Source organism: Bombyx mandarina, chromosome 26, assembly GCF_030267445.1.
Source record: "Bombyx mandarina strain Sakado chromosome 26, ASM3026744v2".
Classification (NCBI taxonomy): domain Eukaryota; kingdom Metazoa; phylum Arthropoda; class Insecta; order Lepidoptera; family Bombycidae; genus Bombyx; species Bombyx mandarina.
The window spans coordinates 6,437,355-6,463,481 of record NC_143232.1 but is presented as its reverse complement, the minus strand read 5'-3'; the positions used below and the strand labels follow the sequence as shown (position 1 = coordinate 6,463,481).

General features: G+C 36.9%; 1 protein-coding gene, 1 long non-coding RNA gene and 1 other non-coding gene across 3 annotated transcripts in view; 1 reads left to right on the top strand and 2 right to left on the bottom strand.

Moving 5' to 3' along the window:
* The window catches only part of LOC149499796 (uncharacterized), a 588,308-nt gene that overhangs the window by 436,020 nt on the left and 126,161 nt on the right, over positions 1–26,127 (top strand). The window lies entirely within an intron of this gene.
* Positions 1–26,127, bottom strand: part of Octalpha2R (alpha2-adrenergic-like octopamine receptor) — a 448,087-nt gene that overhangs the window by 402,575 nt on the left and 19,385 nt on the right. The window lies entirely within an intron of this gene.
* Positions 11,344–11,449, bottom strand: LOC114241580 (U6 spliceosomal RNA). The gene has a single exon (XR_003624600.2). It is a non-coding gene; the product is annotated as a U6 spliceosomal RNA (small nuclear RNA).

Here is a 26,127-nt window from a genome sequence, read left to right as displayed (position 1 = left end):
GGTAGAAATAGGCGGGGTGGGACGTATGCCTATTTACTTGATATGGCTATAAAAAAAACGTGCTTAGCGTTCAAATCTGACCTGCAATCAGAAGTTTTAGCACAACTATTACTGCCATCATAAGTACAACGGTAGGTACTTCCCATTTCAGCTTCCACTGTCTCTCCCGTTTCTTCTGATTAGACTCGTTGTGGGTCTAAGACAAATTATCTCTCCCTGGGGAAACTTTAAGCCCTGCCGTTCCTTTTCGCTTGGTGGTCGCTTTGGGTCCTAGCCTAATAAGAGTTACAATGATAGGACTGGCGGGAAGAAAGGCGGATAAATATCCGGAAAAAAAAATACATGTGTACAATTCACACGTGGTAGAAGTGAAACCTTCCAAAATTAAAATACAATTATCCTAAACGTCTTAAGTATATGTAAAATTTTGTCATTAGTAAATAACTGTAAGGTAGCGCCCTCTGTGAATTGATATTTTAATTTCACGTATAATCCTAAATTAAAATTCACTACAAGAGCTTTCATACACATGTTAGTATTAAAAAATCTCACAGATGGCGCTGTATTAAATAGTATGCATATTTCTGTCTCATTCTTTGCTGGCTTCATCCTACACATTTTTGTATTTGTGTCTCTTACCTGTCGTTTTTTCCGTTGCATCCGGTTTGAAATCACAACGATTCTAAAGAAGTTTTCACTTCAAAAAAATCCGTAAACGAACAGGAAACGCAATATGTGATATTGGTATACAAGTTGTTACATTTAGACGCAGCGAAATTTGCAGAGGCAAATTAGCTAGCGGGCGCCGTGCCAAGTGACATAGTGAAACGCCCTTATCGTTGGGCGTTTTCGTATGAACAGTAAAAATAAATATATTCTCTTGGATTTTTCGCGGACCATAAATTAAATGCGACAAATTTCTATATATCTACATACAAGTTATCTTTCTAAATCCTAATCCCTCCTATATACTGAGTGCTCTGAGGAATTCTTCGAGATGATACCATTGTCTCGTTTTTACCATCATAGACATCTACAACTTAAATGCTCCCCTCGAGAAACGAGTTATAAGGTCGTTAACAGCAGAACGCCGGCCCCGCCCTCCAAACTGAAACGCATTACTGCTTCACGGCAGAAATAAGCAGGGTGGTACCTAACCGTGCGGACTCACAAAGGGTCCTACCTACCACCAGTAAAAAGTAAAAAAGTCGAAGTAATAAAATGATTATATTACTGTTATAAGCTCTTGTTGCGTGTGCAATTTTTTCAATTTCATCGGGAGTCCTGAATCCGGTAAATAATAACTTGAATGATTCTGTTACATAGATATATCGAGCTAATACTTCTACAAGCGTGCTAAAAGATATCATGTACCTACAATAATATTGTCTTGCCCACAATCGACACACGCAAATACAAATTCTCTTACACTAACAAACAGAAATAAACAGCGCGATCCCAAATAAACACAGCTTTAAGTTCAACGGTGCTTACTAAAGCTTAAAGCTTCACGTTTATTGAACGTAAACAAATAATTTTCCTAAAACATTTTCGGTAGGTATGTAATCTATCAAAAATTTGTAAAAACATTTTGTTTTAGGAAGTTATTCGTTAACCCTGGCACATGTTTATGAGTTACTCGCAAAGACGGATAATTCGCGGTCCATCTCATGATAAATGGTTACCGGGACCTTTTTTTTCGCTTAGATGTGTGGACGAACTCACAGCCCACGCGGTGTTAAGTGGTTACTTGAGTTCATAGACATCTAAAACGTAAATGCACCACCCACCTTGAGATATAAGTTCTAAGTTCTCAGTATAGTTACAACTTCCGCCCCACCCTTCAAACCGAAACGCATTACTGCTTCATGGCAGAAATAGGCAAGGTGATGGTACCTACCCGTGCGGAGTGGTAATTATGCAAATTATAATTTTGCGGGTTTTGATTTTTATTACACGATGTTATTCCTTCACCGTGGAAGTCAATCGTGAACATTTTGCTAAGTACGTATTTCATTAGAAGTTACCCGCCTGCGGGATTCGAACACCGTTGCATTGCTAGATATACACGCTAGATATGGACGCCTTACCCTTTAGGCTCACCGCAAACGACATCATTGAAGACCCAATTACATTAATACAAAAATATCTCACTGCCCGCAATAGGTGTATGCGAGCGAGCAGCATTCACAGCCGTTTACCGCCTCTGAGATCAAATTTAAAACACATTAAGCAATGTTCGTGTGTCATAGGGTGTCCCCGTAGCCTCGTAATCCTGATCTTTGGTTTAACTGGAGGCTGCCGAGCACAATGCCCGCGGGAACATCCCCAGAAGCCCCGAAATTGTGCCTTGTTTATTACGAAGCCGAGATTACGTCAGACTTGGGTTGTTTTGACCAGTTTTCCTGTCGCAGTGTTTTCCCTTGAAAATAACGTGGCACGTATTCATGGTTGTGACGTCTTCATTTTATTATTTTACTAGCTGACCCGGCAGACTTCCTAGTGCTTCAAACGATAAATAAAAGACCTAAACTTTTGTATAAAATAAACTTAAAACAAACAAAAGGAATCCGTCCGACGGGGGACACGTCAAAGGAAAAACAAAATTGTTATTTTTATTAATTTCGAGCACTTTCATATTTATCTTATTTATATTTAGCCTTCTCTGTTCTTCCACAAATAATTCAAGACCAAAATTAGCCAAATCGGTCCAGCCGTTCTCGAGCTTTAGCGAGATTAACGAATAGCAATTCATTTATATAGATATAGATATAGTACATCTGCAGTTGTATTAACGGCCCATTCGATAATTGACCATCTCGTGTGATAACTAATAAACAGCACTAATTATAAATTCAATGGTAGGGCGTACTTACATTCAATAATAATTGTATTGTCTTTTCATACCGTGAGCTGACTGTAGACTATATAGAATAAAGTACCATTTTAAACCAGCTCCAAAAGTATAGTTACGTAATAAATAAATAAGATAGTAGGAAATAATTTAAAAAAAACCCTGTGTGTTTCCAGTATGTTCCACAAACATACTCCGATTGGTAAATCGCTAATCACGCCAAGCTAAGAAATAAGCAAAATTAACACGTCTAGACTATTAAAATTTAATGTTTTTTTAAATGACAATTTAAGTTTATTAAACGGTAGACGATATGATATAAATAAACAAACATTTAGACATATCGTGTTCAGAAAAACGTCGGGAATTGTAAAATTAAAACGCACATGTTGAAAGAATTTGCAGCATAACTTTCAAAAATAATTTAAATATATATTTTTTTATTGCTTAGATGGGTGGACGAGCTCACAGCCCAGCTGATGTTAAGCGGTTACTGGAGCCCATAGACATCTACAACATTAATGCGCCAACCGACTTGAGATATAAGTTCTAAGGTCTCACGTATAGTTACAACGGCTGCCCCACCCTTCAAACCGAAACGCATTACTGCTTCGCGTCAGAAATAGGTAGAGTGGTGGTACCCACCCGCAGACTCACGAGAGGTCCTACCACCAGTAAAGGATTTAGAAGGATGCTTCGTCTAATCTGGACCGCTTAGAGAAAAAATAAATCTATCCTCGATCAATTAGCAGTTAAGATACGACTCTTTACAATATGCTACCAAATGACCCTAGGTTAGTTTGGTTATATCAAGTATCGCCAACCTAATAATTTCGATAAAATGATTATGACGCAATCCAATGCGCTGGTCCGACCAAATCCGCACCTCTCTGAATAGCACAGTTCTACGATGCCATACACATCGCCGAGAACAGAGGAAGATGGCGAAACATCGTCCAGAGAAGGATAATGGGAGGAGATAGTCAAGACCCTCAGACATGAATGCGACTCAGGGAGGAGGAGGTTATGGTGGACGAAGTAAATGGGAAAAGCTCTCGTCGCCGATTATCTGGGCGATGGTGCGACCAAGTAGCGATACTTATTGGCCTGCCTAAGCCCACAGTCCAATAGCAGCCAAATTCTGAATAAATTAGAGACATAGATATTAGAACCAAATTAGATGAAAAAATAATTTTGGGCACAACCTTCAGAGATGAAGGACACGACCAAGAAGAAAGGGTATGTCCAATGCCGCCCCTCTGTTCACTTAATCGAAAAAAGTCAGTAATCTTTTTTTGGGTAAAGATATTTTTAAACAGCATCAGTAAAAATAGATTTCCTCGGATTTCACTTAGTGGCCTTACGACCCTCCAGAGGAGAGAACCGACGTCCATATTCGTTGCATATCCAGAATTGCTTAGTTCACAGTATTTATAAGGCCATGTTTATAATGAGCATTTCTAATTTTATTTAGAGTTATAAAGGCACTGTATGACTGACAATAATTTATTAGCATTACTAAAGCGCCATCCGTCGTGCGTTGATGATACCACACCAAAAACATTGTCCGAATTGCAAAAAACAACTTTACAAAGTTCGAAAAATAAATCAACCCTGTTACAGCCCATTGACAAACCAAACGACGCTAGAAATACATTTTATTCACATTAAAATCGGATACTATTATACCAAGAGAGTCGTATATGAACGGGTCCTTGAAGCATTAGACGACTCCCGGAGGTATTAAAAACGTGTTGACCTCAACATTATCGGAGCGCACGAATTATTGCAACGTATATACGTAAAAGGGCACGTTTAATTCCCTTTGCAGCTTTCCAAGCCTTGGAGTTGGAGGACGGATCGAGGTTTCAACTGAATTATATATTTTTTTCTCTTGAATATCTCTAATATTCAATATGGCATACACATATTTTAAATTAATTCAGAATTATTTGGCAACGCAGAGGCTTATGTCCAGTATTGGACGTCTATGAAATAAAAGGTAGAAGATAGATAGAATTTGTAAGTTAAAATTACAACCTTGGCTTTCTGCTAAATCAGTGCAATGAAATACAACTCGCTAATATTTTCGGACAAAAAATCCACACACTCAAAACACTTTCATGCTTATTATCAATAATACAATTTATTAGTTAGTTTCAATGCAAATGAGATTTTAATGTGTCGAAATGTATTTCTGCAGTCACAGCTAACAAAATATTATCCTGCTACATCCATATATCCCTGGAAAAAGGGTCTCTCGTAATCCATTCCACGTCGACAGCTACTGTGGGGTTTATTTCCTAATTTAGGGCCGGCTTGCACGGCGATTAAGGCATTGCATCCGCCCGATCTAGTTCGTAAGTGAAATCGAGCGCGTTCTGGATTTATATCCTGAGCTTTTGGTGTTTTTAGGGTTTTGAGCAGTTTCTTTTTCAAGTATGTCCTGATGTTTTGTGATTAAAGATATGAATTGATGTGGATTTAATCAAAAACCCATTCTCAGATTAATTTCGCATTTGTTTTGTAAATTCAATGAAAACGAGTATTTTAATTTCTTTTTTAAATAAATGAGCTTCTAATCATATACCTAACTTTACTAATAATACATTTGCTTAGAAGTCATTTGAGGGTACGTATAAAAAGTTAGTGAAACATTAATGGTTATACCAAGCAACTTATCCATTAACCCGCAAATAATTTTCGCGTTCCAGCTTCGTCAAATTTATTAAATTTATAAGAATATATTAAATCGCTTCTTAATAATTTATCACTCGTCTAATATACCAAAAATCTGCACCATTCGCACCGTTGTAGGAAGGCATGATGTTGCAAAAACATATATTATTCCAAACATATGTATAGCCATAGTTATAGCCACTACGAATTTTCTTGTAGTGCCCGCTTTTCTTACATTCTAAACAATACGTCTTATAATATGTTTCGTGTGGCTAAATAAAGAAATAAATGAGGCTGGATTTAATACAAATATGAATTAATTATGACATTAAATCACAATTATTTTAAAAGTCGTCGTGGCCTAAAAGATAAGACGTCCGGTGCATTCGTATCTAGCGATGCAACGGTGTTGGAATCCCGCAGGCGGTTACCAATTTTTCTAATGAACAAACTTATTAACGTACTTAACAAATGTTCACGATTGACTTCCACAGTTAAGGAATAACATCGTGTAATAAAAATCAAACCCGCAAAATTATAATTTGCGTAATTACTGGTGGGACCTCTTGTGAGTCCGTACGGGTAGGTACCACCACCCTGCTTATTTTCTGCCGTGAAGCAGTAATGTGTTTCGGTTTGAAGGGTGGGGCAGCCGTTGTAAGCATACTGAGACCTTAGAACTTACATCTCAAGGTGGGTGGCACATTTATGTTGTAGATGTCTATGGGCTCCAGTAACCACTTAACACCAGGTTGGCTGTGAACTCGTCCACCCATATAAGGAATAAAAAAAAAGTCCGCTGAAGTAAAAAAAACTTAGAAACTACTCTAGAATTACTTATTAAGCGCAACAGCAGGTCGCTGCTACAAATTATTTGGCAGCCCACCCTATGAATCTCTTAAGTCTCCGGGATACACTAGCCTCTTACAAATTTAATTAGGAGTCAGCAATTGTTTCCATGAATAATTCAAATAGTTGCTTTGGGTATTAGTTATTAGTCTGTTTACTGGTTACGGGGTGGCTACCAAACTGAATCTTGATTATAACGACAGCGTCAATTAGCGTTCGCGATTGTGAAGCCTCCAATTGACAAATGAATAAAGAAGCAGAATTGAATTCATAAGGTGCAGTTTTAGTTGGCAATTTTACATGGACGTTATCAGAAGCTTATAAGATACTAATTTAAATTGGATCGGTGGATTAGTTATCTCTGGGTGTAAGTACCTGACACGCTAGGTCACGCTTTGTATAAATAAATTGGAGAAAAACTGAAAAGACATTTTAAAATCAAGGATTAACGATAGACCCGCGATAATGAGTGCTGATAGGTACTAGTCAAAGAAATACACAGAAATACCTAAAATACGGTATGACCCTCATGATTTATTGCAGAAATATCATTGATAAGTCTGTGCCTCAATTACGTGGATAACTAAGACTGTCCGATATGACATTCAGCTTAATTCACCTTACTACTACTACCATTTAACCCCAAAAAACCCAAACAAAGCTATGAACCCCAAATACAGTAACAATGAGATAGCAATACCAATATCAACGTTGGCAAAACGCCTCAAGGACTATCACAATATATGCTATCAGATTACCGTATTCAAGAAATACAAATTCGGTCTTTGCGGTCCCTTATGCTAATCTCAAAAGCCTCCCTAACCATAAAGGTGTATAAACGAAGCCTACGAAAGCCAATATTTAGTTTCCTCACTCAGTTTTATCTCTTGCCACATTTAGTCTATTATTTTCTGATCCTAAAAATATGTTTTTTTTTGTCAAAAATACTACCGCAAAGCTTTATGGGGTCAGACAGCCGATATATTAATGCAATTAGATTTCAACCGTATGTCTCAGGCAATGCGCTGTGAAACTTATGGGTCAGCCAATGTCAGGATTGTTTTAAGCTTTTGTCTTCTAGACCAATAAAAGTCGCATTAAAAATGTTCAACATACCTCAAACCCATGTCAGTGATGCGTGTTCAAAACACCCAAAACCTAAAACTAAGTCATAAAGCTAAACTAACCGCATTGCCAAACATTCAAAATACGCGAGGACCCAAATATTTTCGCTTGACACAAAGACATTCCATTCCTGGCCACCGTGCGTTCTCTTCAGTCGTAAAGAACAAGCTCCTCTGTACACGGCACAGGGAAAGGACGTTTTAAATGACACTGAGCCCAGCTTACCTGGGAACATTTGGAGATTACAATATATTTGAGAAAAACCCTCTTAAATCGAAATATACAGAAGGTGAAGATGATTGGTAATAACATTAAAGGTAAAATTTGAGAAGAAACAAGCGTGCAGTTGTTAGAGCCTGTTGTTTGATCTGTAAAACTCCTGGCGTATAGGTAGTAATGCAGATAGTTCAGCTTAAAAAAATATAATTATCCTTTTTTATAGCCGGGTATTATTGGTAACCGTAGTACCTTGAGATATAAGTTCTAAAGTCTCAGTATAGTTACAACAGCTGCCCCACCCTTCAAACCGAAACGCATTACTGCTTCACGGCAAAAATGGGCGGGATGGTGGTACTGACCCCAGCGGACTTATAAGAAGTCCTACCACAAGTAAAATTTTGTACAATAATCTATATATTAACACGTGAAGCAAAAACTTCGTACCCCTTTTTACGAAAATTGCGCGGACGGAAGAAATGAATGATGAAATTTAACACACTTACGGAGATATAGAGCATGAGTGGAGAATGTTCATATATTTCTAAATAATGCATAAAAAATATATACATTAAATCAATAAAAAAAACATTACACACGCACCATGTAATTGACACACACATACTCATGCATATTATTTGTTTATTGTCAAACTTTTATAGATTGTCTTATTAATATATTTGATTTATCTAAAGCGTAGTCTTGAACTTTGAAGTATAATAGTCTTTGACAATAGAATCATAATAGTGTAAAAACTTATAAGTTCAATGAATTATAGTCGAATTTCGACTACTGCGGGTACACTAGTTAAATTAAAAAGCTCTAGTGTTTGAGCCTATGCGTAACCCAAAGCTATTGTGTATTCTAGTTTGAATGGTAGCTTGACATTTTGTTGCAAATAAATTGAAACCCCAACGTACACAAAGAGCGTGCCCAGTATTCCCGCGTTTTTTATTTTGGGATCGCAATCTCAGTCGCAATGTAACTAGGCTAATTGTAAATGAGGACATGAATTCTAATTTCATTCTTAACCATTGTCAATGGCCAATGTCAAATGAAAGATTGCTTCGAAAACCTGACCGTCAGAGGAAAGATAATGACTTCGAAAACTCAAATTTCAACTTTCACCGGAGTGTGCCGCAGAATTTTAATTTCAAGGAAACCGCCTTTACGTTGAAAATTTTCGCTAATCCACGTCAGGGGTGTAGTTAAGGCGAGCCATTTGCGGGAAAAATCTTGACTTTTGCCCTGGAATTGGCTGACGCTTGGATTTTGAAAAGTTTTCTGAGGGACTAATTGGCTTGGCCCGTGCACTGATTGTAACGGATTTGTATGCGCGCTGTCTAAAAGGAAATCAAGATTACCGGTCCATTTTATTAAGGTTGAACCTGAATGCCACTCATAATAAATGATAAAGTAAATTTAAAACAAGAAATTTTTTTATTGCTAACATGTGTGGACGAGCTCACAGCCCACCTGTTGTTAAGTGGTTACTGGAGCCCATAGACATCCACAACGTAAATGCGCCACTAATCTTGAGATATAAGTTCTAAGGTCTCAAGTATAGTTACAACGGCTACCCCACCTTTCAAGCCGAAACGCATTACTGCTTCACGACAGAAATAGCCAGGGTGGTGGTACCTACCCGCGCGGACTCACAAGTGGTCCTACCACTAGTAAAAAAATATACCTCTGCATCCATACTTACTATACAGGTACACATAGAAGTTATCACCAACACCTCTGCAATCCAACCTCCTGGCATTATTAATACAGAGTATGTAACTTCATAATAAAGACACTATTAAAAAAAACAAAAGACGAAATAGAAATCATCGTGACTAGGTTTGAGGAATGAGAATTGATTATTGTATTTCAGAATTAGACAGTCATTGATTCTGAAAAGAATTACCCACTATGCCAAGTCTGTATGGTGGGACTCTAATGGACTTATTAACTCATTACTTTTTTGCTCGAATTCAGTGCAAAAGCTCACTATGCAACTTCACTTTTATTTAATTTGGGGTGAGTATAACCACACTCGTAGTTAGCGCCCCTGACTATTGCGCCGAAAATCGTGGGTTCGGTTCCCACGTCGGGCAAACATTCGTGTGATGAACAGTTTTGTTTGCTCTTTGTTTGTGTGTTTATTAACTATCATATATATAAATATATTGAAACGTATGTAAGTATGTATAATAATTCTCTGGTATCCATAACACAGGTAATCCTAAATTGGGGCCGGACAATCGTGCGTGATTTGTTACCACTTATTTATCTTTTATGATATTTGCTGAAATTTATAGGATTCGAGATTTTCTACCATTATAGACTTTATAGTATTGTTTAAGGCTCTATCTAGAGACAAATTTCGTATAAAGTCCGAATGTATGGGTAAGCAATTCCTCCAAAATTGACTGCCATTAACTTTCATCCATCTCTGGAAGTGCGATCCTGGTCTTGTTTTCTAATCTAAAACCACTAGGGGATACGTGAATGCTGACAGCCTGTGGCTGGCTGCTACATTATGGTCTTATATGTGGAATGTTATCTGGACTGACCGACTCAGTGGCCCAGGAGTTAGTTACAGTTACCAAAATTACGATATACGTAAAATACTCCAGGTTTTTTTTGTTGTTGTTGCTTTTTTATTGCTGTAATCGGTGGACGAGCTCACGGTCCACCTGGTGTTAAGTGTCTACCTGAGTCTATAGACATCTACAACGTAAATGTCGCCACCCACCTTGAGATGTGAGTTCTAAGGTCTCAATATAGTACCAACGGCTAACCCACCTTTCAAACCAAAACGCATTGTGGTAATACCTGCCCGTGCGGACTCACAAGAGGTCCTACCACCAGTATAAACGCTATAGCATACGCTTACTTCGTGATAGAACTAGGCAAGACAGAGGTTTCTTCCCGGGCGGGTCCGGTACTAGACAGATTTATAAAATTCAATTAAATGATTTCATCAAAACTCTATAAATGCTGTTCTACAATTCTTGACGTCCGAAACCGCAAGTCGGTGTTTAGGGGAGACACAAAAACGAAACACGTTTGGCCGCGTGCCAGACAACACGGACAATATGTATTTCAACGGAACAGCAGATCGCTTGGAAGACTACCCTCCCTTTAGCATTAAAACAGATCGTTTGTCAGTTCTACTCTCGTTTCCAAATTGACTTTATTATAAAAAAAAGAATTTTTTTTTAGGATATTTTATGACCTGGTAACTGAGACCTTTAAGTCATGTCTTATTTTATTTTATATTATTCATAATTTTATGAAAAGTGATAATAAGGAGTGAAATGAAATGAAGATGATATGGGATGAAATATAATCTCAGTAAAATGGTGGTCATTTACTAAGATTTTTTCAGTGGACTTTTTGGAGGATCCCGAGAAGTTCGTCCAGCGGCTTTGTTTCATTTTCCCACATTTGTGCACTTTCACAGATATTAAACAGTTAATAAACCACCATTATTACACATTTAAACCCGAAGAAACACTAAATAGACAAAATAAAACAAATCACACAACTTCACTCCTCACGTTCCCGCCCTAAAGTCCATAAAAAAAAAGAACACAATATTCCTAACCTAAAAGTACATGTTATTAAAATAAAAGGTGGAACGCTTCACGATTTCGCGTGTCATACTTGCGCAGGGCCATGCTAATCTTCTCTGTATCGTTCCAATTTTAGTATATGTACTGCCGAAGCAAGTACATATATAAACGCATTACTGCTTCGCGTAATGCGTGGTAACTGCGTAATGCGTAAATGCGTGCGTAACTGGTGGTAGGACCTCTTGTGAGTCCGCAAGGGTAGGTACCACCACCTCGCCTATTTCTGCCGTGAAGCAGTAATGCATTTCGGCTTGAATGGTGGGGCAGCCGTTGTAACTATACTGAGACCTTACTACTTATATCTCGAGGTGGGTGGCGCATTTACGTTATAGATGTCTATGGACTCCGGTAACAGCTTAACACCAGTTGGGCCGTGAGCTCGTCACCCACATAAGCAATATTTTTTTTATTAAAAAATGAATTTTCATCAATAACTGTACCAAAGTTTCATTATAATTTGAATACTAGCTTAGAAACACATAGAAGACAAATATTCAAAGAAACATTAGTTTTATTTGGATTTTGTTTGAATCACACCAAAACGAGTAAGCATGCTTCCATTTAAATCTAATAAATAACCCAATTATCTAGAATAAAATAAAATAAAAAACCCAAAAAACATCGTTCACTTCCGAGACTAACACATTCATTCAATTACGTCCGTAAATCATTCTTTAATCATTCATTCGCATCCGTTCGTTTCGTAATCCGGTTTCTAAAGTTTTAATACATTCAGCGTGACGTCACGTGACGAGGGTTCGCATCTATGAACCGACTTTAAAAAGAAGAAGTTTATGTAGTACCTTTTTTTATCTAAAACACAGATAAGAGTTGTTCTCGGTTCCAATTCTTGACAGTTTGAATTCGAAGAGTTGTTGTTCCAAATCGCTTGGGACTTCAACATCATGTGTATATATATGCTATATCTTTATCATAAAGTGAACTAGATAAGAATAAAAAAAAAATACATGTGTGCAATTCACACGCGGTAGAAGTGAAACCTTCCAAAATTAAAATACAATTATCCTAAACGTCTTAAGTATATGTAAAATTTTGTCATTAGTAAATAATTGTAAGGTAGCGCCCTCTGTGAATTGATATTTTAATTTCACGTATAATCCTAAATTAAAATTCACTACAAGAGCTTTCATACACACGTTAGTATTAAAAAATCTCACAGATAGCGCTGTATTAAATAGTATGTATATTTCTGTCTCATTCTTTGCTGGCTTCATCCTACACATTTTTGTATTTGTGTCTCTTACCTGTCGTTTTTTCCGTTGCATCCGGTTTGAAATCACAACGATTCTAAAGAAGTTTTCACTTCAACAATAAATGAACAACGTTCATGAAGGTATTACCATTGAAAAACATTCATCTTACAAAAGTAAGGACAAAAAAAGAATAAGAAAAGGGGGTATAACGAAATTTACATAAAACAGAACTGTCACGTTCCGGACGATAACCGGATGTTGCGTTGCGATAACGCAGCCACGACACATCCGGTTACGTTCCGTCACAGATAAAAATAATAATTACATGCAGCTTGCAGTGGTGTTTCCCGAGCGCTAAGACATGTCCTTCTTCAAACGAGGCTTGCGGAGAGTACTTAATTGTAGGCAGCGGCTTGGCTCTGCCACTGACATTGCTGACGTCCATAAACGACAGTAACCACTCACCATCAGGTGGGCCATATACTCGTCTGCCTACAAGGGCAATAAAAAAAAACTATAGTTTTCAGACTCCTTTGTCGTGGATAGTAATAGTTGGAACCTACCCGTGCGGACTCACAAGAGGTCCTACCACCAGTAATTACGCAAATTATAATTTTGCGGGTTTGTTTTTTATTACACGATGCTATTTCTTCACCGTGGAAGTCAATCATGAACAGTTGTTAAGGACGTATTTCATTAGAAAAATTGGTACCCGCCTGCGGGATTCGAACACCAGTGCATCGCTCAACACGAATGCACCGAACGTCTTATCCTTTAGGCCACGACAACTTCTAAATATATAACAAGTTTGCTTACTTTTTTTTATTTTAATTTTCATTCGTCCGTAGCTGATTAATTAATATTAATATAATAAAGATAAACTAACCGAGAAAAGCGAGAGTTAAGGGTCTGCTAACTGTCAGCGGTTGTTACATGGAGGCGCGTATTGTTGGAAGCTTACACGAAAAAGCTCTTCAACATTTCCGACCTCAACACGGCGAATTTGTTTCCGTATATAAAACTCGTGGCCTGTAGATTTTAAACTAATATACTTTGGGTTTTTATATCTATAAGTATAAATTAATACGCGAAGCATTGTGCGGACGGAGGAGTATAAAATTTCCCATACTTATAGAGAACTAGCGAGCCGCCCTCGCTTCGCTTCGGAAACATTAAAACACAAATGAAACCAAAAAAAAAAAAAAATAAAAAAAAAAAAAAGTAGCCTATGTTCATCAGGGACAATGTCGGCTTCTAATGGAAAAAGAATTTTTCAAATCGGTCCAGTAGTTTCGGAGCCTATTCGAAACAAACAAACAAACAAACAAATCTTTCCTCTTTATAATATTAGTATAGATATAGATATAGAGAAAGAGTGCAGAATGTTAATATTTTTTTTACTGGTGGTAGGACCTCTTGTGAGCCTGCAAGGGTAGACACCACTACCCTCCCTATTTCAGCCGTTAAGCAGTAATACCAGTTTGAAGGGTGGGGCAGCCGTTGTAACTATACTGAGACCTTAGAAATCATATCTCAAGATGGGTGGCGGTAGTTACGTTGTTGATGCCTGTGGGCTCCTGTAATCACAACACCATCCCTGGTGTTGTGATTACCTCCCGGTCATGAGCTCATCTCTACTCATCTAGGCAATACAAAAAGATCCAACAATGTTCATTAATGATTTCACCAGAGCTCTTATTACGAGTAGAACATAGTCCCTGTATATCTAAGGAAGTTCGTTAATTCTGTCGAATTCAATTAAATCAATCGAACGTCCTTAATCCTTAATAAGTTTCAACAAAAACCTACCACGGATAATTGAATAAAAACTTTTTGTAAGCCGATTTTGGTAATGTCCGTATTACAGGACTGTATTTAGGTAATATAAATTACCTCCCATAACAGCGAAATGCGGTTTTCAGTAAATCTTCAATTGCAGGAGGTCGGGTAGGAGATGACGGTAATTTTTTTTTTTTTTGCTTAGATGGGTGGACGAGCTCGCTGTGGTGATAAGTGGTTATTGGAACCCATAGATATCTACAACGTAAATGCCCCACCCACCTTAAGATATAAGTTCTAAGATCTCAGTATAGTTACAACGGCTGCCCCACCCTTCAAACCGAAACGCATTACTACTTCACGGCAGAAATAGGCGGGGTGGTGGTACCTACCCGTGCGGACTCACAAGAGGTCCTACCACCAGTAATTACGCAAATTATAATTTTGGGGGTTCGATTTTTATTACACGGTGTTATTCCTTCACCGTGCAAGTCAATCGTGAACATTTGTTAAGTACGTATTTCATTAGAAAAATTGGTACCCGCCTGCGGGATTCGAACACCGTTGCTCCGCTGGATACGAATGCACCGGACGTCTTATCCTTTAGGCCACGAGGACTTCAAACATAAATATAATAACATGAAATATAATTACAAATGCCTACTATCTATATAATTATATAAAAATGAATTGCTGTTCGTTAGTCTCGCTAAAACTCGAGAGCAGCTGGACCGATTTAGCTAATTTCGGTCTTGAATTATTTGTGGAAGTCCAGAGAAGGTTTAAAAGATAGATAAATATGAAAATGCTCGGAATTAAATAAAAATAACAATTTTGTTATTCCTTTGATGTGTCCTCCGTCGGACGGATTCCTTTTAAGTTTATTTTATACAAAAGTTTAGGCCTTTTATTTATCGATTGAGGCACTACGAAGTCTGCCGGGTCAGATAGTCATAGATAATTTTTCAAAGGAAATAAGCGAATATGACGTAACAAAAGTAAAACAGCATCACATGCGCAAAATGTATTACCATTTTTATTGTTATACGCGTGAACAAATTGTCCGGAATGGAAACGTGTTTTATTTTTGTTTTCGGCAAGAGGAAAAAGCCGGACTTCCGCTCACCCGCTGGGAACGGCAAGTGCGGGCCACATTGGTATTGGACCAACTAAACTGTGCGCCTGTACAACAAAATCCCACAAGATGTTCAGAACCTACATATACATAGGTTTAAGAAAACTATTAAAGAGCTTCTGTGCAATAAAGCTTACTATAAAGTCAATGATTATCTAGAAGATTGCACAAAGTGGGAATGAGTTGCTCGCTCCGGGCATTTCAATATTGTAATAATTGTTACGTTATAATATCATTGTAAAAAGTAATATAAAAAAAAAGTATTATTGAATAAAATAAAAAAAAGACATGCCCGCTGAGTTTCTTGCCAGTTCTTCTCAGGACGGAGGCTAGTTCTTGTGAATTGGCGGTAGTTCTTTTTGACGTTCAACAAGTATGTAATTTCATTTATGTTGAATAAAAAAATTTTGATTTGATTTGATAAAACCTCCCCTTACTCGTCAGCCAGTGTCGGAAACTTGCCAGAGAGAAAAACTCGTTCATACAACGGAGGTAAGGTGTTTTGACCCTGTGGTTTGTTCTCCTTATTCGCGGGAAATATTCACTAGGAACATGTAAAAATCAATCACACTATTTGAATATTATTTATAATGTTTAGATGTATGTGTACAATATTAAAATATAAACAAAAAAAAAATATAATAATAGTTTAAAAAAACTAACAAAATACGCTTTTATAGAAAATCCAACTAAAAAATAGAAAATAAATTTTAATAAATTTGAACAAAAAATAGTGTGAGAAATAATGATGTTATTGTAAAAAAAGCGTGGGGTGCATTGTATCAGTAGTTATAAATATTTTATGAACAGATATGAGAACAGGCTTATTTTGATAATACCCTGAAAAGCACCCACAATTTTTCAAATTTATTTTCTTTCTATTTTTTAGTTGGATTTTCTATAAAAACGTATTTTGTTAGTTTTTTTAAACTGTTATTTATTTTTCATTTTTTAGTTCAATTTAAATTTTTTCAATATATTTTTTTCAATTTTTTTTAAATATTGGATTGTCATCGGTCCTTAATAAGTATACCTAATTTCGAGTCAATCCAACGTTTTGAAGTGGGTCAAAATCATGTTCAAAGATTCCATTACATACTAACATAGGTACATACGTCTGAAGCTAATAAAAGCGTATTGAAAAGAGTAACCGACGCTAGGCACTAGACGATACAAATTAAAACTAAAATTTCTATTTTATATTGAACTTAAATCAGCGCGCGAATCTTGTTGTGATGAAGTCAGAGGACAACTGCGCGTTCCGGAATCCCGATCGCGCGAATCATTTTAAAAACGCGATAGGACCATCCTGTCCGTCATCACTATATTATAGTATAAAACAAAGTCGCTTTCTCTATCCCTATATCTGTCTGTCCCTATGTATGCTTAAATCTTTAAAACTACGCAACGGATTTTGATGCGTTTTTTTTTAATAGATGGAGTGATTAAAGAAAATGGTTTATATGTATAATAACATCCATTAAATAGTGGAGAAATCAATAATAAATTACAGTTTCCGAAGCGAAGCGAGGGCGGGTCGCTAATATATTATATAATTATGCTTGTCAGTTGCTGGTACCCAAATACGCATCCAAAATAAGGGCTGGATGACCGAGTGTGATTTAAAAAAAAGGAGTAGGTACTTACAAGACAGGAGAAATACCTGTTGAAGCCATGTTACACCTAAAAACCATAGCAACATAATTTAATGGCACGTAATCACGACCCGCATCCGACTCTGGCGTTTCATTAAAGTGTTCGATAAGTCGCCGGACAGGTTTGTTCATTAATTTAGGTCTGAAATAAACGTTAACTCATTACTCTTGGCAAATCATTTGTCTCCGTCGGTTCAGCTTTGTGGCCGGGGAGAATGTCTTTTTTAAAAGGACTTTTTTTAGGGTTCCATTCGATGGCCCTGTAAACGATCGGTCATGATATGTCCCAACGATATTGTTAGATTGAGTTGGAGATTAATAGTGTTTTCTTAGGTTTCCTCGCAGTGTTGCCAGGTTGGGGACTTTGTTAGGGTGTTTAAGGAGAATTTGGGTTCTTCGAAAATTTGGGAGAAGTTGCCTCTGGGGTAAATTCAGAAACAGACGTCAAAGAAGGCGTTCATATTAGACCATAATTAGGATATAGATTACGAATTAAATTTAACGTCAAATAGGTCAACAGTACTAACTATGTATGAGAGTCAATAAAATACTTCAAGCCACAGCGGTGCATTTCCAGAATCGAACATGGTACTTCTTACATCAGTGAGACGCGCTTTTTTGAAGTTATACTTCTTTAGGCGCGTTATGAAAAATTGATGAGAGTGAAATTTTACGATGCGCGCGCACCGTGACACAAAATTAACAGAAATGAAGTTGCCCACTAAATCGCTCATAACAATACGACCAACGTAACTTGGCGAATCTGAATATAGCCGCAGGTGATCTTTCCGAACCGTACCAAGAATTATCGAATTTATACGATGTCAAGAAAAGGGATGCCCAATATGCGTGTTTGAGGATGTTGTTTAATCATCTTTTTTTCAAATTGATTAAAAAAAAGAAAAAAAAGAAATACATTTAATAAAAATAAAGTATAACTTCTTACGCGCGTACATAAGTACACGCATGCGCGTACATAAGTACACGCACCTTTTTTCCTACCTAAGCTGATAGCCTTGAGATTCTATTTCAGCGTAACCTTAGCTAGTAGGAGTGATGCTAACACTAACCCTAGCAAGAGCAGTGCTTCGCAGACTCTACCACCGGATCGGAAACGCGACCCACTGAGAAGATCCGGCGTGAAACTCAGTAGGCTGTGTCTGTGGGTTAATTCGCTCAACGAAGACGGTGACCGGTGCTTGAGATACCTAAAAGCACCGCTAATTGATCGGGAGCATCCGTAATGACGTGTTTTGGGCGACCTGACTGTTTACCATTTGGTCTACAGGATCGGGTATGTAGTTTCCAGCGGCCACGACAAGAGGGTTCTCTTGTTGCGCCGCCTTCTTTATGTGAAGACGCACTACTGAGGTAAGAGCGCAATATAAAGTACTAGCTAATTTCAATAAGTCCATTACGCTATTATGATACAGAACCCCGGTTATTGTAAGTGATACTTTCACCCCATTCGCACGGTGATGGATAAGGGTTGTGTGAAAAATAATTTCGTTACGTCATCAAGGGCCACCCCTCGATACAGCGGGGTTCGTGTAATGGTATCGATACATGGAATTTTATCGGAAAAAGTTCGGTCCCTTATTAAACAACCATATTAATTCGGATCCGTGAAATGTAATTTTTAATTTTTATTCTAACATAAAGAATGTTTCATATTTATTTCAAAGCGTCATAAATATTTAAGTAGCTAGTTTAGAAAGCAGAAGAGGATATGGCCTACCCGATGATAAATGGCTATCGTCGCGTATAGACGTCAGTATTGCCAATGGTACAGTCAAAACACTGCCCATTTGTCATCGAAAATCTCGATCGAAAATCCCGTCAAACACATGTATTTATTTCCTTATGTTTTTCTATGCGAAATTGCAAACTAAGCAATAATAATAAGATTGACTAAGCTGTATATTTTTGTATCTATTTTGTAACTTACGAAAATACTGGAGAAGATCGTAATTTCTTCGCTTTTAGCGAGTCGTAGACGCATTACAAACTAATTTTACGACCTAATCTGAGGTCTGTTATTTCGGACCTTTTGAATACTGTGTGTAATTCCGTTGATTATAATAACTAGATGATGACCGAGCTTTGATAAAAAATTTTTGATAACGCCATCTTGTTGTGTCTTTAAAGCGGTTAGTTGCCCTCAATTAAGAAAAATTGTATTATTATTCGCCAATAGATGTCGCGAAGAGTTGATTATTGAAATCACGAATAAAACAACATTTTCTGAAAATAAATCGTAGCTAGATCGATTTATCGCCCCCGAAATCCCCTGTATATTAAATTTTATGAAAATCGTTGGAGCCGTTTCCGAGATTCAGATATATATATTAATATACAAGAATTGCTCGTTTAAAGGTATAATAATAATAATAAGATAGACGACTAAAATACTAATAATTCTGAAAATTAAAAAAAAAGCTAAATTCTTCTAAAGCTTCATTAAAAATTGGAATGAGAATATCGTAAATGTATTTGAAATAATTTAAATATGCATTATTAAGGAAAACTCAAAAAATACTCGTCAGATCTTGACAATACTTAAATGGGTCAGCATCAGCATCAGCTTTCGAATAATAATAAAAAATATCTAAATCACTTCACTTCGTTTTTTTTTTGTAATAACCCTCATTGTATCTACACTCAAAGTAAGAACCTTCTTGTTTTAAAAATTAATTAATAAAGAGTTAGTACTCCAAACAACGAAAACAATAAAATAAGAGTAATAAACGCGAAATTAAACCGCATAAGTAGTTTTTCATTACGTACTAGAGAATATAATAATAAATAATAATAAAGCTTTCTTTATTCCACACAAAAATACTTAATTACAAACAATTTGAACATACATTAATTTTTTTTTTTTTAAATAGCTAAAAGGTAAAAATTTAAGTTTAAAAAGTTAATTAAGAAGTTAGTTTAGGATTAAAAAGTTAGTTTTTTCTTATATTAATTTTAATATTATTTACATTATTTCTGTATGGAACCCCTTCGGGTAAATGCCTCCTCTAAGGTACACCACTTCTTCTTATCCTTGACGATGTTCAGCCAATCTTTACTGGAGAATACTTAAGTACTAGAGGTCCCGCAGTAGTTGAGATTCGACTATAATTAATTGGAATTGTAAGTTTGTACACTAATATGAATAATTAAAAAAATATTAATAAAGACAAACAATATTTAATCTATTCTCAATTTGACCACAGACGTCAAGAACAAAAGTTTGACAATGAATAGTATGCATGCGTGTGTGCGTCAAATACATGGTATGTAGGGTGTGTAATGTTTTATTTATTGATTTAATGTATCTTTTACGCATTATTTTAAAAAAATATTAGCATTTTGCACTTCTTCTCTATATTCTCTATAAGTGTGGAAAATTTCATACTCCTCCGTCCGCGCAATTTTCGTAAAAAGGGATACAAAGTTTTTGCTTCGCGTATTAATATATAGATTAATTATAAACAAGTACAAGCTTATGGAGAGGTTAAAGTTCTCACTGTAGTTTACACGGTACACAAGACGAGTGCTCTGAGGAATTGTTTACGATGGCTGCGTCATCTCAATCACAGTAAAACCGCCCCGGGGTCAGATCTCATCCGGCTTGAAGGTGCTGTAGACTGTTGGAGTTTGAATATAATTGTAATGGCAGGCAACACTTGACACATGATTACAGATTTCGAATATTAGAATTATTTTAAATGTTTAAAAAACAGATGATTTTCTTCTCGTAAGAAAAAGTCAGCACTTCTCATCTAGACACGGTCAAAGCAACATGTAAGAGTTTTATAAAAATATAAAGATAATAATTTTATAATGGTGTGACAGTGTTCAAACTGTCTATAATATAATTATAATGCAGTAGTATGTTTTTAAATAGCCCCTCATCACCTACAGAACCCAATCCCCTCAAAGTTAACCGTCCAACATAGACTAAAAGAATGTGCTTCCAGAGGTCACCTTAGCTCTGCACAGTGGCTCGACTGAAGCCCTTTTTTTTCGTGCAGGGGGCCGAACCTCACGTGGTGTATGTGAAACTTGACAGTCTGCAGATGTTGAGAGCAGACCGCGCACCTAAGGATATTTTAGGGCCCCACTCGAATGAAGCCCTGACATGACCATGGTAGGACCATTTACTGGTAGTAGGACCTCTTCTGAGTCCGCACGGGTAGGTACCACTACCCTGCCTATTTCTGTCGTGTAGCAGTAATCCGTTCCGGTTTGAAGGGTGGGGCAGCCGTTGTAACTATACTTGAGACCTTAGAACTTATATCTCAAGGTGGGTGGCGCATCTACGTCGTAGATGTCTATGGGCTCCAGTAACCGAACACCAGGAGGGCTGTGAGCTCGTCCACCCATCTAAGCAATAAAAAAAACACTTCGTCACACAGATCGTCACCGCAGTGCGTGATATGCAATACATATCACTGCTCCAAATTAACTCCAAAAACGTACCACCGAAATTCAAAATCAACACTTCTTATGTAATTACGAGTTCGTGCTTATATATTGTCTATATATAATATAAACAAGACATTTCTAAAGTATAAAACGCGAAACAAACAGGACAATTCGTGTTTGCCCTTTATTTAATTAATCGTATTAATTACGAATAGCAATTAGGCTGTTAAAATGCCCCATGGGTTTTTCATTAGGCTCAGTCTCTCGCTAATTAATCTACGAATCACAGTTTGAGATCAGATGGGTTTTTTTTGAGTATTCACTTTCAAATGGACTAATGAAATTGCTTTCATAATAAAATTAATTATTTTTTTATTGCTTAGATGGATGGACGAGCTCACAGCCCACCTGGAGTTAAGTGGTTACTGGAGCCCATAGACATCTACAACGTAAATGCGCCACCCACCTCGAGATATAAGTTCTAAGATCTCAGTATAATTACAACGGCTGCCCCACCCTTCAAACCGAAACGCATTACTGCTTCACGGCGGAAATAGGCGGGGTGGTGGTATCTACCTGTGCCTACCGCCTGTGATTACGCTAGTTATAATTTTGCGGGTTTGATTTTTATTACACGATGTTATTCCTTCACCGTGGAAGTCAATCGTGAACATTTGTTGAGTACGTATTTCATTAGAAAAATTGGTACCCGCCTGCGGGATTCGAACACCGTTGCATCGCTACATACGAATGCACCGGACGTCTTATCCTTTAGGCCACAACGACTTCGTGTTGCAATAGCATGTATATATATATTTACCAAGTTTTAAACATGATTTAAAGCAATTGAAATGTATATTGTGGAGTCCGAATAATTCGGCAAACATAAAGATCAACAATTGGTTCGTCAATGGCAATACATAGTTAACAATGCAGATACGGTACTGAGGTTTGGTGAACCAATTACATGGTTTACTGGTATTGTCTAGTTTATTCTTTTATAAAGACTATAAACCTATATATTAATACGTGAAGCAAAAACTTTGGATCCCTTTTTACGAAAATTGCGCGGACGGAGGAGTATGAAATTTTCCACGCTTATAGAGAATATAGAGAAGAAGTGCAGAATGTTAATTTTTTTTTAAATTATGCATAAAAAATACATTAAATCAATAAAAAAAGATTACACACACTACCATCTATTTGACACACCTACGCATGCATACTATTTGTTTATTGTCAAACTTTTCTTATTACTCATAGTCTGCGGTCAAATTGAGAATAGATTAAACATTGTTTGTCTTTATTAATATTTGGCTAAAGTGTAGTCTTGGCGAAATCTGTGATTATAGAAGTATAATAGTCTTACAATAGACTAGAATGACAATAGAATCATAACAGTGTACAAACTTATAATCTCAATTAATTATAGTCGAATTTTGACAACCAGGGAACCACAACTTTAAATAAATGTACAATAGTTTTTGTTTTTGAAGTCATACTTCTTTAGGCGCGTTATGAAAAATTGATGAGAGTGAAATTTTACGATGCGCGCGCACCGTGACACAAAATTAACAGAAATGAAGTTGCCCACAAGTGCTCCAATACAATTGAGGTTAACTATCCGTATGTGTTATTTAGTAATATAAATGACAAAATTATTATTTAATATAATTCATACTAAATATTATTAAATTATTAACGTGAAATATTTATTATTAATTATTTAATATTAAAAAATAATAATAATAAAGTATAACTTCTTACGCGCGTACATAAGTACACGCACCCTTTTTTTTGTAATGACACCTAACCTACAAATGTAGCTAATGTTTTAACTAACCAATTAGGTTTATTTGAGCCATCCAAATCTTTACAAATTTGAATAATTTAAATGTACTAATTAAATTTACGATTTGAGATGCCCCGTGTTGTCTGCTGACGTAGCCATTTTCACAAACAGAAACAGAATCAATTTAGAATGTAATTGAGATGAATACGACACAAAGGAAATTTACGTGCGGAGGTTGGCAACAATTTCAAAAGTTATTCAATTATATGCGGTCGCGTATGACGAATGGCAACACTGATACTCAGAGACCACTACTATTTGTTCGTTTAGTGATTCTCACAAGTCTGGCTGCACCAAACTAGCAACCAGACTCCATGATATGTCATTAATACTTCTTACCTATTTTTATCTAGACATATAAATAAAATTGGAGTGTCTGTTTGTAATATTGAAATAACCGCTTTTTACTACATGCATATGAATATATATATGGCACATACACCAAAATAACATTTTTTACAATTTTTGTCTGTCTGTCTGTTTGTTCCGGCTAATCTCTGAAACGGCTGGACTGATTTTGACGAGACTTTCACTGATAGGTAGCTGATGATATAAGGAGTAACTTAAGCTTTACTTTTTTCAGACTAGCTTCACCCTGCGGCGTCACCCGCGGTACGACAATAACCGCGGGTAGCATCGCGGGACTCAGCTATCAATAATAAAATTTAATGTTTCCGAAGCGAAGCCAGGGCGGGTCGCTAATTGTAAATATAACATTAAAACTAATAAAAAACACTAGGAATACTAGAGAATATACCCTTTCCACATGTATTTAATCTGTCAGGCTATTCATCTGGGGATATTTGATCTTAGCTTCCTTTAATTACAGTCCATCTATATATTAATACGTGAAGCAAAAACTTTGTATCCCATTTTACGAAAATTGCGCGGACGGAGGAGTATGGAATTTCCCACACTTATAGAGAATATAGAGAAGAAGTACACAATGCTAATATTTTTTTAATATAATGCATAAAAAAGACATTAAATCAATAAAGAAAACATTACACACACTACCATGTATTTGACGCACACACGCATTCATACTATTTATTTATTGTCAAACTTTTGTTCTTGACTTCTGTTGTCAAATTGAGAATAGATTAAATATTGTTTGTCTTTATTAAGATTTTTCTACAGTGTAGTCTTGGCGAAATTTGTAATTATAGAAGTATAATAGTCTTTGACAATAGAACCATAATAATTTCCAAACTTATAATTTCAAATAATTATAGTCGAATTTCGACTACTGCGGGACCACTAGTATTTATTATTGGTTGCTGAGCGTGTTCGACTCTTTGTATCGGAGCACATAGATTGAATACCACAGTTTCAATACCATCCCAGTTTTAATCCCATCACTCAACACAGGAAGTTGGAGTCTCAATTGTCTCGCCCTTGTCGGCTGCTGCTACGTCTTGACTGCTTCGCTGCAGACATAGAGGTCATCGCTCATTCTCTAAAAGTATGGGAAATTTCATACTCCTCCGTCCGCGCAATTTTCGTAAAAAGGGGCACAAAGTTTTTGCTTCACTTATTAATTTAAAGATTATTGACGAGCTTCAAGTCATCCCGTTCTCTGGTTGATAGCGATCGCACGGGGCGGTCACTCACACACCCATTGGTTTTAAATTGCAAATTATTAGTATAATCCCTGATTGTTTAATAGTTTGACCATCTGTATAGTTAAAACAGCGAAGAGTCAACACTAGACTTCAACTTTTCCTAAAGTTAATTGCCCACAACGGACTACTGTGCTGAGGAGTTCACAAATCAACAACCAGATACGACAGCCCAGCCTTTTGACGCACCAATGCACCTCCTTGCGTCGTTCTCCTCATTACGGAGGGTCGTGACTCCTCCGCTGCATCAATCTCTCTTGTACGATCGACGATACACTAATAAATACGTGTATTTAATTAAAGGAACACGAAATTTCACGTACACTCACCGTTCACACTGAATCCATTCCTGACATTACTGGCGAACCACCAAATTTCGAAGTTTATATTTCCGGTACATCGCGTCGTACCACACAATAGAAGCAATTCTATTGAAATGCATTCTGTTCATTGGAAACTAATTCGTATGCTTGATATAGTGTGCCCTCTTATTAGGCGAATTATTATTGTTACTAATTAAAAAAACTAATCTCTTCAGTAAAAAATAAATTCAATTGATAGCTTTAGAACTCTGTACTAATAACTATTGAGTTACAGTTGTGAGTAAGAGACAGCATATCCCCTCTGAATTCCCCTTGAAAACTTTAAGCTCTTGTAGACCAGCAATGTACGGAGGCGGATGTAGCGAATTCGATAGACTGCACGCCGAACCAACATATCCATTCTGATGGAGCTCGGTATTACCACAACACAGCCCACTGAGTTTCTCAGCGGATCTTTTCAGTGCTTCGCGTTTGCTAGGGTCAGTGCTAGCAACACTCCGGCTTGAGCCCCGTGAGCTCACCTACACACGTTAGGATGAAGCTAAAATAACCTCTCAAGGCTAAATACCACAAGGCTGTCCGCTATCTCCTTCCAGCATATTCTCGCGTACTTTGGTCACATCGCTCGTAGATACCCCCGTCACTTAGAGAAGCCTCTTGTGAGTCCGCACAGGTAGGTACCACCACCCTGCCAATATCTGTCGTGAAGCAGTAATGCGTTTCGGTTTGAAGGGTGGGACAGCCTTTGTAACTATACTGAGACCTTAGAACTCCAATCA